The sequence below is a fragment of the Periplaneta americana genome, chromosome 5 (genome assembly GCF_040183065.1).
Source record: "Periplaneta americana isolate PAMFEO1 chromosome 5, P.americana_PAMFEO1_priV1, whole genome shotgun sequence".
Taxonomy (NCBI): domain Eukaryota; kingdom Metazoa; phylum Arthropoda; class Insecta; order Blattodea; family Blattidae; genus Periplaneta; species Periplaneta americana.
The window spans coordinates 93,696,571-93,709,442 of NC_091121.1; the positions used below are offsets into that span (position 1 = coordinate 93,696,571).

At 35.2% G+C, this 12,872-nt stretch overlaps 1 protein-coding gene across 2 annotated transcripts in view; it reads left to right on the plus strand.

Moving 5' to 3' along the window:
• LOC138700008 (uncharacterized) overlaps positions 1-12,872 on the plus strand; it is a 346,744-nt gene that overhangs the window by 203,235 nt on the left and 130,637 nt on the right. For both annotated transcript variants that reach the window (XM_069826277.1, XM_069826278.1), the window contains exon 3: positions 10,808-10,848. The gene's annotated coding sequence lies outside the window, so the exon portion shown is untranslated. The remainder of the gene's footprint in view (positions 1-10,807; positions 10,849-12,872) is intronic.

Sequence of the window (12,872 nt, forward strand, 5' to 3'; positions counted from 1 at the left end):
GCATTTAAGTGTGCTTAAATGCGACAGGCTTATGTCAGTACATTCACTGGCATGTAAAAGATCTGCGGGACAAAATTCGGGCACACCGGCGACGCTGATATAACCTCGGCAGTTGCGGGCGTTGTTAAATAAAATAGCCTATAACATTCACTCATGAGGCAACTAAGCCAGTAGATAATAGGGTAGGATGGCCAGTTCCTTTCTCCTCCATTGCATATATCGCTAACTAATATATTACACTAATCAGACTTCAGATGAATATAAACAATTTGTTCTTCGTAATATGCTAGGAGCCTCTATATAGGCTACAGTGTATTACTGATTTTGTGTAATATCATGTCAAAAGCAGTACAAAACTGGACTGAGACTAAATCACTGCAAAAGTATAAAAGAAAAACCTGAATGAAGGCGTATATTTAGTCGAAAGTAATAAATTGAGCTCTATCATCAAACCTGAAATATTTCTAGGTCCACATTTTTCAAAACTCGCTTAAAATATAATAAAACTGGAAATCAGACTGTTGTTTCAGCAACAGTATAATTAGATTTGCGCCCATTAAACAGAGCTACCTTGTGGCATATGAATAACGCTTGTGTCTAATGCACTGGAAACCCGAGTTCGAGCGTGGATGCCGGCGTGTTACGCACATAAATACAAAATATGGGCGGCTTCGTGTATTTTCATTAAATCTGAATGATATTTACAGAAAATTGCGGCATTGTATAATTTCTTTACTAACAACATACACTAGTACGTTATATAATTTATGCTGATTGCAATCCATGTTCTGTATTATTATTATTATTATTATTATTATTATTATTATTATTATTATTATTATTATTATTTTCTTTTAGGAAGTAAGTATGAGGTTTGTTTCTTGGTTAAGTTGGTTAAGTTTCTTGGTTAAGTATGAGTATAATCAATATTAAAAACTTCTTGCACTCTTCTAATCCAGCAATGCAAGGAATTTCGTTTCTGAAGTAAGGATGAATTAATTACTCCCGAAAGGTAATAGGCTACATGAGGATAAGTATTAACGAATGTAATTTTTTACATCGGAGAGAAATAATCCGATATTTGTTCTTTGTGCAAATTAGGCTAATGGGAAAACTTCAGTTTGAGCAAAACCAAAAGCTATTCTCAGAACTTCATATCGCAGCAGCGAATAAAATATAATTCTGAGAAAACTACTTTCTTTGCCCTAATTGATCTATTACTGAGTAGACTTCTCATCTTATAATCTGAACTGATGTAGGTTCACACTAAATAAAATTTGTCTGTGACGCACCAAAGAATATCCAACTTCATGAAAATCAAATCCAAATTCTCTTCTACACTACTTTACAAAGAGTATTATTATTATTATTATTATTATTATTATTATTATTATTATTATTATATTTTATCGATTATCAGAAGTTGTTATCTTTTAAAGTGATTCATTTTCTTTTCCAAAATAATGTTGTTACATAAACAAGATTTGGCTGAGGAAGATTTTTCTTTGAAAGTTGTAAATGAACTGAGGGAACGTACCTATGTAAGAAGAGAAATAGGCCAAGAGCAGGAAAATGGATGTGTGACCCGCTGTAATTCTAGTAGGAGTTGTTCACTTGTTAAGAAATGCGCCTGACAAATGTTGGGATACGCATTTCCGGCGCTTTCCGCTAAAGAAAAAGACCTGCTCAAGTAACGTAATTATACGGACCCGGCACAAATGAGATCCTCACGCAGGCATATGTGTTTTTTTCCCCCTATTTGTACGTGGAACCACTCTCATCCTCCCGGGTGGAATGTGAACACGCCATGAGAAAACACAGCCAAAGAATTCCATACAAATGCCACCACAGAGATGAACACGCATGAGGCCATTACACCCACGAGCGGGAAAAACTTATTGTAAGTGCTAAGTGCAAATTCCATGTTAGATGTTGGTTTGTGTAACAGAGTCCCGCCTAGCTGTGCAATCTTGTCGCTGTGCCCCTCCAACCGCAGCCTAGAAAGCTTTTGTTTCGTCATTCCCAAGGTTAACGGAATGAAGTTGTGCCCGTCTTGTCTCTCTTTTGTTTGTGGTTTCTCCCCTTTTATCATAGTAGCAGAATTTTCCTTGTTCATTCCTTTTCTTTTTTAACCATATTTCAGCTTTCTTTTATAGCAACTAATATAGTCGTTTTCTTTAGATCTTGTTTCCTCACTGTAATTTAATAATTAGTCCATATGTCTTTCGCTGTGGCAAATATAGTAGAGTTTCCGGCTGTAAACCCACCCGACTCTAGATAAGGAAGTGGAGATTTATTTCCTTTATCTAGAGTTGATTGTGTTTCTTTTGTTTTGTGTTGTTCTGTATATTGTCATAATCATAAATTATAACCTGAAACATTCTAACCTCATGATCAGGTAACACTACTTTTGAATATCTTACGTTGTTTAAGAATCGAAACAAGAATAAGAATGGAAGGACTGTATCGCTAAATTCTTATGGTACAGTAATAAAATTTTGCTACTACGTACTTATAACATTCTTCAGCGACAGAGCGCTGAGTGAGAATGAAAGGGTTCTACCTGCATTTCTCTCTCTCTCTCTCTCTCTCTCTCTCTCTCTCTCTCTCAGTTATGGAGATGAATTGAAAACATTTAAAAATTATGAATAATTGAAATCTTTGCTAGAAAGAGGTTGCGAATCTGCGATTCGCATGACTTAAGAGTCATAAGATCTTCGAGTTATCGAGTAAGTCATAAGTTATGACTTACTCGATAACTCGAAGACCTTAATTTGTTCGTGTAATTGTACTTCGTACTGCAATATTTTACTATTTGTATAACTATTCTTGTTTCTTGTAACTTAAAATAGTGCAATGAACCATTCAGAAAAAAAAACATAAAACAGGATTATTTATTTTTTCTTTTCTGATTAGTGCAATGTACCGAAGTACATATGATATTTCCGTGCAGGAATTCTGCGTTACCATACGATGAAGGATGGGTGGAGCGGAGAAAAATTTTCTTTGGTACCGGGACTCGAACCCGGGTTTTCAGCTCTACGTGCTGACGCTTTATCCACTAAGCCACACCGGGTTCCAGTTCCGATGCCGGATTGAATCCTCTCAGTTTAAGTTCCACCTCTGAGTTTCCTTTTAGTGGCCAACCCTCATGCACTGTGTCACAGATGTGTGACAGTGGCACAATGTCCAACACACTATATGCAGAGGTGCATTCATTACGAGTGACTAAGTGGCCGGAATCCGACGGAATGAGCATGGTCTTAAATCACTAAGTGATTATTTACGCATATCATATTATTGTGATGCACCGAAGTACATATATTTCCGTGTAGGAATTGTGCTACATCCATCCTTCATCATATAGTAACGCAGAATTCCTGCACGGAAATATCATATGTACTTCGATACATCACAATATATATATATATATATATATATATATATATATATATATATATATATATATATAATTATATGCCCCAAATTTTGTTTCTGAGTCTGTACATAGCTAGAAGCGACTTCTCTTTGGCATCATTGAAATTATGAATAATATTCAAGTTCAAGGATCTCATTACTCTGGTAAATATTTTAAAATTGTATTTATTTTATTTATATATTCATATAGGCCCATTAAACATATTCGATTCCATGGTTGAGAACCCCTGGCCTATAATTTCTACTTGTTCCGCTTCATGACATTCTGTTAAATCACATTTAGAAACAACAGCTGGATTTGTGAAGACAATATTTGAAGTCTTGTTTTCTACCACAGCTCGTTTCATTGCCTCTCTTTTGTCTCTATCAGGTGTGACAGAGTGACTCTGACAAGTGACAAGTCAGGTGTAGTAATTATGACTTTGGTAATATTTACTTAGAAAGCAAGACGACGGGAGAAACAGGAGTTATCAAAACGTTACAAAGCAAAACAAACGCAGATGCTAAAATGAAGCTTCTCAGAGATGCAGGAAGTGCACGAGCTTACCTTTCTAAAGTGATTGTATATTTAGCTTCACAATTATAGCCTAATTTATACATATATTAAGTAATATACATACAAACCGACGAATGGAGAAAGGAATTTCACAATGAGACTGACATTCTGTTTCGTTGTGTATCATTTAATTCCTAGAGTAAAGGAATTAGCAATAATAACAAAATTAATTCATTCCTTCAGTCATAGTGTTCTACCCAAGGAGAGGTCTTTCACTGAAAACCAAGCATTCTCCAGTTTTTCTTATTTTCTGCCTTCATTTTTGTGTCCATATGATCCATATATTTCAATATCGTCTATCATCTGATATCTTCTTTTGCCCCGAACTCTTCTCCCGTTCACCATTCCTTCCAGTGCAACCTCATAACAATATTGTAGTAATTATATATCCATTATCTGTACCCAAGTTTTGAGAACATTTTTCTCTGGCATTTTCCTCAGATTTCTATTTTTTAGAATAAGCTTAGAGAACCTAGCACTGGTCTTGAAATCCCACGTGCGACGTCTGTTTCAAGCATGCTCTCAAGCCTACTGTAGGGGAGTAAGAGGGATATAGCATGCGCGCCGCGAGGAGTCCGAGCTGAGCTTTGTTTGTGGGATACCTATAGTAAATTATCTGTAAAACTACATTCACTGAAATGATTCTTTATAGTTCAGTAGCGTTCCATATACTCTCATAAAATCATTTTTTATCAATCATATTGTCGTTTGTAGGATTTTGCCTTTGCTACACTCGTCGACATAATCTGCATATCAGTAGAAAATCTGTATCTGTTTTAAATAAACTTGATCGTATTGTTTTGCATAAGTCAGACTGATATCTTGTTAGGAATTATATTAACGCGTCATCTGCTACATTCCCGTAAGTATATCTACACATCCTTCATAGATTACTAAATAATATTCCCACTTGTAATACACTACATCTTTCGTTACAGAAAGACTTATTAAAATCTAAATTGATCACTGGATACATAAGGCCTGTTCAATCCATAATTCTACAAACAACTTTAGTAGCTTGAATTTAAACGTGAGTATTTCCATAACAAATTATTCAACAACATTTACTATATTTTTTTTATATTAATACTAACGATATACGTGTATTGCAGAATGAAATGCTTCATGACTGGCTTAACTTCCTGTTATCAAAAAGTTTATACCTACATCCTACTTTGCAATTTAAATTGAAGGATCCATTCGAAACATTCCGACGTCTGCTAATAAATGAAGTTTAATATTGGAATTAACATCAACTACAAGATTTTATCACTTCGCTACAGTTATAATTTTAACAAAATAAACATAACGACACAAACCATTAATTTATAAATACATACGATCATGTGTAATACATTAATAAGATATATTTAGAAGTAATTAATCTTAAACACAGGGTAACATTTATATAATTTCAACCTGTTTTAATGTCCATAATTCTTAACTATTTTTGTGCGTTAATAGTTGTTTTAATTGAAGATTTCAGAGCCATAGTGGGCCAAGCATCATTTATTAAAAACGGAAAAAGCAAGCGCTAAAGTTAAGTGAATACCATAGTTTAATGAAGATTGACATATCATTTAGTTTTAACGTGTATACTTTATATTACTTGCTATATGTTTCTATTGAATTATGGTAATAACTTCATTTTAACCCTTGTTTTCTACGGTTTTAGCACAGTCTATTATATACAGTCACGAAGCTCAATACATAGTAAATATGCATCCATACATAGTTGCTAACCGCTAGGCTCGCTAATATCGCCTCATTACAGACGATGCGAAATAGTACCGGCACAGTCTATTGTTTCTAGCACCCTCGCAACTTCGTGACTGTATATACTAGACTGTTTTAGTAAATGGCGCTTGGCCCACTATGATTCTAAACCTTCAATTATTGTTATAAATTGAAGTAGATATGAATATTAATTTGGTTTCAACCATCACACAAATAAATAAATTAAAACAATAATTAACTCAACTGTTATTTATTATTTTATTTTATTGGTATATATGGTTTTTAATATGTATATTTTAATATTTTTATGTATATATATATTTTTTTTAATGGTTATTCCAATCACAGTAAAATGATGTATCACATGAGATATTTCGAATAATGCTTGAAGATGCCAATTAGGCTAAAACGTTAGCATTAAATCTTTTAGCTTTAAAGAATTATTTATGTTTATAAATATTTGTTGTTGTTTTTAAATATTGAAAAGTCATTTTGACTGAACATATAAAATAAATATTCTTGTATTAAGTATATGATATTGTATTTTGACTTATCTGAATACTATCACAATGTTTTCTAAGATGATATTTATCGCTGCTGCTCTAAAATAAAATTCCGTTGCTCTTCCTGATTCTGAGTTTATGCAAGCAGTTAGAAGTTCAGAAGTAAAGAAGCAATGTCGTAGTGAATTATTGGCACATTACATTAAAAGACTCATGCCAAAGGGCCGTTGACTCTCAAGTGTTAATAACGACATCACATAGTGGACTGCTCTGTTAGCTGTGAATATTTGAAAAGTATCGACGTCGTTTGCTTCAAGGCAAACAATTACTGATTCGCAGAATATACCAGAGAAGAATCATTTACTTCCTGTTTGCCTTGTATTGGCATCCTACTGAGTATGGTCGGATATGAGTGTAAATTAAAAATGACTGCGGATAGTGGAGCGTTGAAAGATCTCACTCAAGAAAATGGACAGGACGTGAAATGGTACAGTTTTTCGAGCTGTACGAAACAGAAGGAGTGATATGGAACTTAAGATTGTCTGAATACAAAAACAAGGATGCGCGGGCCTCTACAGTAAAGCGTATAAACCTCACGAAGAAAATTGTAGGTTAGGTTCAGCGCCATGACAAATTTAATACTAACTATTAAGTATTTTATTTTATTATTCACATGTACAATACAAAATTACTCTTTTCTTACCTTTACAACACTATACTTATCCAAGTGTCTAGATCGAATGAGAAAAATTCAATAATGTAAATATAATTAAGCTGCTACACGTGTAAGCTGTACAGACACTTCCGTGACTCACCGTAAGTTAAAAGTAGAGTCCACAGAAAAATTAAGTAATTTCATTTCCCCCCCACCCTATTTTCGTGGCGTCTAGGTCAGCCTTGGAGAACTGGGCGACAATTGTGGTGTTGCGTCACTCATCGGATACGTCACTCACCCCTTCCTTCCATCCCCGCGACATTGACTTGGTAGGTAAGGGGATTTGTATTCAGTGTCTGTGTCATGTCATTGCGTACGGGCCACTACAGATACATCATTCAACGCCGGTGGACTGTGGACGGGAAACCAACACTGTCCCCATGCTTTCCATCCCTCTCTCCCCAGTTCTGTATCCCTGGTCTAGGCATGTGATAATTTTACGGAGTAATTCATGTAAGTCTCGAAAATTTTATCGTAACTAGTGTTTGATTGGAGACATAATTACGTACAGATGTAGTAATTAATTTATCTTAAACTGTAGGTTTTTTGGAACATACGCTGTATACATACCTATAGGCCTAACGTTTCATGTATCATCTCATCCTATGTAAGATGAATATTTTTATAGCTTATTTTCAGTATGTCTGGATGACTCAAGCGGTAGGGACACGGCATATCTCTATCGCTTGGTCCGAAAGGTTGTGGGTTCGAGTCCCGCCTTGGGCATGGGTGTTGTATACGTTCTAGTTTAAGAAAGCGGAATACAGAAAACAGAAAAAGAGAAACGGAAAAAAAAGTTACCAGTCTTTGAATTTAATAAACAATGTTCTGTTATGTTGGAAATGATGTCGGGATCTGTTGAAACCGAAATTCCTTCTGGAGTTGTTATTACAGCCAAACAAGCTGAAGATAAGTTGTTGCCAAATAAATAAATAAATATAAGTAGGCCTATAAGTAAACAAACTACATATTGTTTAATAAAAAATATAGAAAAAAAGAAAAAAAAGTACGGTAGATTGTCATTTCGTGTTATTTTTATTTTTAAATAAAGACGCTTTAATATTTACTAAACAATGGATTAGCAGACCTTGATTCCAAGATTAAAGTTATATTACGCTATTAGATGCCCCCCATTCGTCACACCTTAGAATCTATTTGCAGATCTTTCTTCTTCTGTGGTTTGATGTATTTCTAGCTCCTTAATCAACATGTCTGTGACAGTTCCGATACCATGAAGGACTAGGTCCGCCATTTTCATAGACAAATAACAGAGCCATTTTTAAAATGATACGAATCATGATATCATCGAAACAACATTAACCTTAAATTGGCAAAACTTCATTTCTCACACCAGTTTATTAAACCGTGTCGGACTGTAAAGAAAACAACTATCGCAATGTCCATATTTTATATGTTGTGCAATATTATAGTATTGTAAAATTTTGGTTAAATTTAATTTTCCTACCAATTTTTTTTCTATTCTATTAAAATTATAGCATACAGCCTATTAATATATTGTATCCTATAGGATACTTTATGAATTTAAGAGTTAAGACTAATTACAGCGATTTCTCCGAAACTATTGGGCTATTTTCTTAAACAGACCAGTCAATTTATCAGGTGTAATGCATGTGAAATATAAAAATTTTTACTAAATAATATATTTTTTATTTGAAATAACGGTAGGTTCAGGCGATTTTCTTATTCAGTTTTTCGCTGAAAAATACGTTCTCATCACCCCTGATACTTCAAGAGTGGTTTTTGACATGCCGTCTGATTGTCTATCTGTATACAGCGATTTCTCCCAAATTTTTCGACATATGTTTCTTATTCTATTCTTCTGTATATGTTTTTTCCCTTATAATGGATGTTTTCCAATTTCAATACGGTTGTTGAAAGGACGGAAATGGTATATGACGTCATATATGTTGATAAGTGCTTCTCTGGAGCAGATTCTGGGTCAGAGTCTTTCGAAACCGTGTCACGATATCTTGTAACCCTAGTGTTGGTATCAGCAGGTATCTCTGTGCATCTCTGCTTGTACCCACGAGTCAGGTGAAATACTGAGCTTACAATCCCCAAAGTCGTACTATCCATCAAAAACCTCAAAGAGCCTGTCAAAAAGCCATCTCAATCACTGATGAGTCTTTCACTCATATATAGGCCTTAATCCTTGGGTTTAATTATGTATGTAAATTAAATTATATTTTATTTAACGACGCTCGCAACTATATATAGATTATATCAGCGTCACCGGTGTGCCGGAATTTTGTCCCACAGGAATCCTTTTACATGCCAGTAAATCTAGTGACATGTGCTTGTCGCACACTTAATGCCATCAACCTGGACCGAGATCGAACCCGCAACCTCGGGCACAGAAGGCCAGCACTAAACTGACTGCGCCACCCAGGACGACTAATTATTGTGTATATGTAATGTATTGCGGGTTTTTATATTCCTGTCGGAATTTTAACTTGAGTAGCTTTTCTTTTTAACGGTAAACATTCATATCAATGAAATTCGAACTCATGCACTCATATAAGCAAATAAGAAAAGCGCCTCATATATGTTGATAAGTGCTTCTCTGGAGCGGATTCTGGGTCAGAGTCTTTCGAAACCGTGTCACGATATCTTGCAACCCGAGTGTTGGTATCAGCAGGTATCTCTGTGCATCTCTGCTTGTACCCACGAGTCAGGTGAAATAGTGAGCGCCAGGTTTATCCTTGAGAAGTTGAAAGTTGGAGTCAGGAAGACGTAGTCTCGTGGACTAAAGATGAGCCGAGAGACGGCTTCGTGACTCGAGACAGACACGGCGCCCAAAAAGCGCAGTTCCTATTTCTTTCAGCTCATTCGACAGTAAAAAGTAGGAGAGAAATTCGAAGAGTAAAATCAATTATACAGAGTTTCCACCTGTCTGGCGTCCCGAGAATACCTTGAAATATCAGAAAATTACAGGAAAATCGGGTAGTGTCAGGGAATTCTGGAATAGATTTCTTCAGCTGTTACTGATCAATAATCTAAATCTGCAGACAAGAATTATGCTACAACACTAAGTACCCAAAATTATTGGCATTTCCTTTTCAAAAGTCAGTAGTACTGGTCTCTATTGTTGCTCGAGACAACACTGGAAACATAGAGAAAAGATACACACAAAAGCAATGAAATTAATCTCATCTTCCTACTTAGGAATTCATTCGAAATTATTAAAAATGCTAAATCTTATTCCTCATTTGAGACTCGAACGGTATTGTTTCTAGCTACAAATTCAGCGTATTCGGAATCGATACCGAGAGAGAAGTTGAGATTACTGTAGCCCTATGCCCTGTGTTTGGTTTTAAGCGACGATCTTGTATGTTTACCATATGACCAGAGAATCCCGCTAAGTAGGTCTATGAATGCAGAAGTCCAGTCCTTGGAGGTAGATATTGACGTCGATGAATATGATGAAAATCATATGGGTCGAAGAAATTCAAGTTAGTGTTGTGATTGATTATTCAGCGCCCATCGGTTTATCGTTTCTGTTTTGTAATGTAATTAGTTATGATTACATCAAAATGATTGAGAAAATATTGTGAGATTATTATTATTATTATTATTATTATTATTATTATTATTATTACTGTTGATAGGCCTATTACTTTCATTATCTTTGGTTCATCACTGTCATATAAATTGAAAATGTGTTAAAACAAGATTCTAGTACGTAAAAATTCATTGTCACTGTTAATAAAACTGCAATGAATATAAATGTATTACAATTTAGAATGTTGTATGAAAAATAATTGAACCCATTAGAATATTTTTTTGTATACTAGTATTTCTGTACAAGTTCTAATATTTCACTCTTTTACTTTACAGATTATTGCCGTTGGCCTCTGTCCGAGGAAGCACTATTCTCAGTAAGTACTTACTGTACGTTGATTTGCGAAATGTTCGTCTTTGTACTTAGAGTAAAGATAATTATGTTTTCTGAAAAAAAAAATCGATTGGTGCATACTCTACTATGATACATATCTTTAGAATTATGTGTAGATGCGATCGCCTTTCGACAGGGAAAATGAGGAGAAGAAGGGGACGACAAAAAGAGCAAGGGAATATAAGAAGAACAGGTGTACGATAAAGAGAACAAGGGGAATACAAGAAGCATGGGCATACAAGGAAAACAATGACAATACAAGGAGAACAAGAATTGACAAGGAGAATAAGGGAAATGATTAGGTTATTACGAGAGGAAGGTAAAGACAAGGAGAATAACGGAAAGACGAGGAAAGAAAAGAAAAAAACGATGAGGGGAATGCAAAGAGAACAAGGGAAAGGCGAGAGTAACAAGGGAACTATAAGGAGATTAAAGGGAATACAAGGGCGAAAGATGTTATATTTTATATGAAAGCCAATTCCCAAGTTAATCCTCTATACCTAGTGAGAAGAAAGATGTATATTTCTACGCAAGAAAAAAAGTGGTCTTTCTTTTCTGTGTAATAATATCCCCTGAGTTTCACCATAAAGTCTTCTTAAGAAAGCGCTTTATATCTTTCAGAATACCAGTGCTTATAGATCTGAATAGCACTGGTGCCTGGTAACAATTTCATCTTTTGATTTAAAATCTGTAGTGGTCATCGCCACTCATTGCGAACAATTTGATTTACTGTCAATGAATTTTTATTACTTTAGAAGCAATTTATCTTGACAACTCATAGATCTATGATACCAGAGGTGTGGTATATGCATGGAAAAGAAAAGGGAGTGTGACGAGTGTTGGGACAGGCTTAGCGAGGCAGCTCATTCCATCATGGGTGCAGGAAAAGCCTATTTAGACTGAAGTACTTATGGATGCTCCATGTCACGCCGATAAGCATTTATACTCTAATTTGGTAGAATGATGGTTGACGAGAGAGAAAATTATGGACGAAATCACATCGTAGGGATGATCTGACAAATGAAAATATGACCGCAGGAAAGACACTAGGTTTTCCGAAATTGCATATTGAACTCTTTAACTTGTTACACCAATCAATCAATCAATCAACAGTGGCGCTATGGCTCCTTCTGATTCTTAGTCTCCCTTAGAAGTCGCCCCCTTACTTCTTTTGCTCCAGCTTGTCTTCTCCATCTTTGCACAACTACGAATAATGAGGAGTATCGAAAAACAAATCCATTTTCTTGCTATGTCGTTTCCCATGTTTCAGTCCTATCCGAGACTCTTCAGACTTCTCAACAAATAAGATTTTCCACGTTGGGATTGTCAATCCCACGCTCAACCCCCAACCTGGAGGATCAGCTCCCATATTTTTTAACCCTGGGACGGGGTGACCTGGCTATATCCCCAGGCATTGGGTGCCCATTTTGCTGGTCTTCAACGACATGCATGGTCTACAGTGGGGCTATTCTTTGATCCCGGTCACTACACGGAATAACTTCTTATATAGCATTGCAATGTTAACTTCATAACCTCTTTGTTTTTCTTTTTCTTTTTAAGAAGAGGTAGCAAATGCTCATGGTCATTTAATGATGTCAACCAATGAGAGATTCTTAAAGCTCAGTTGGTCATATAGGCCTAAAACATGCAATAATAACTAATACGGGTAAAATCGTTTTGTAGTATTTATAATAATTACATTTTCCAATCATATAAATTTCGTGTCATACTATTTCTAAAAATAGTTTTGTGATATCAATGTTACGACTGTATATATATATATATATATATATATATATATATATATATATATATATATATATATATAGGGGTGTCAGTTCTACGTGCTGATTTCTGTTCTGAAGAAAGAATTCTGGTACTCATAAGAGGTTTACTGGACCGCAGGGTATAGTGCGGCCCGAGGGATTGAATAAACAGAGAAAATCCATTACCCTATCAGGAATCGAATCCGCGACTATCCGGCTTATGTATGTATGTATTTATTCA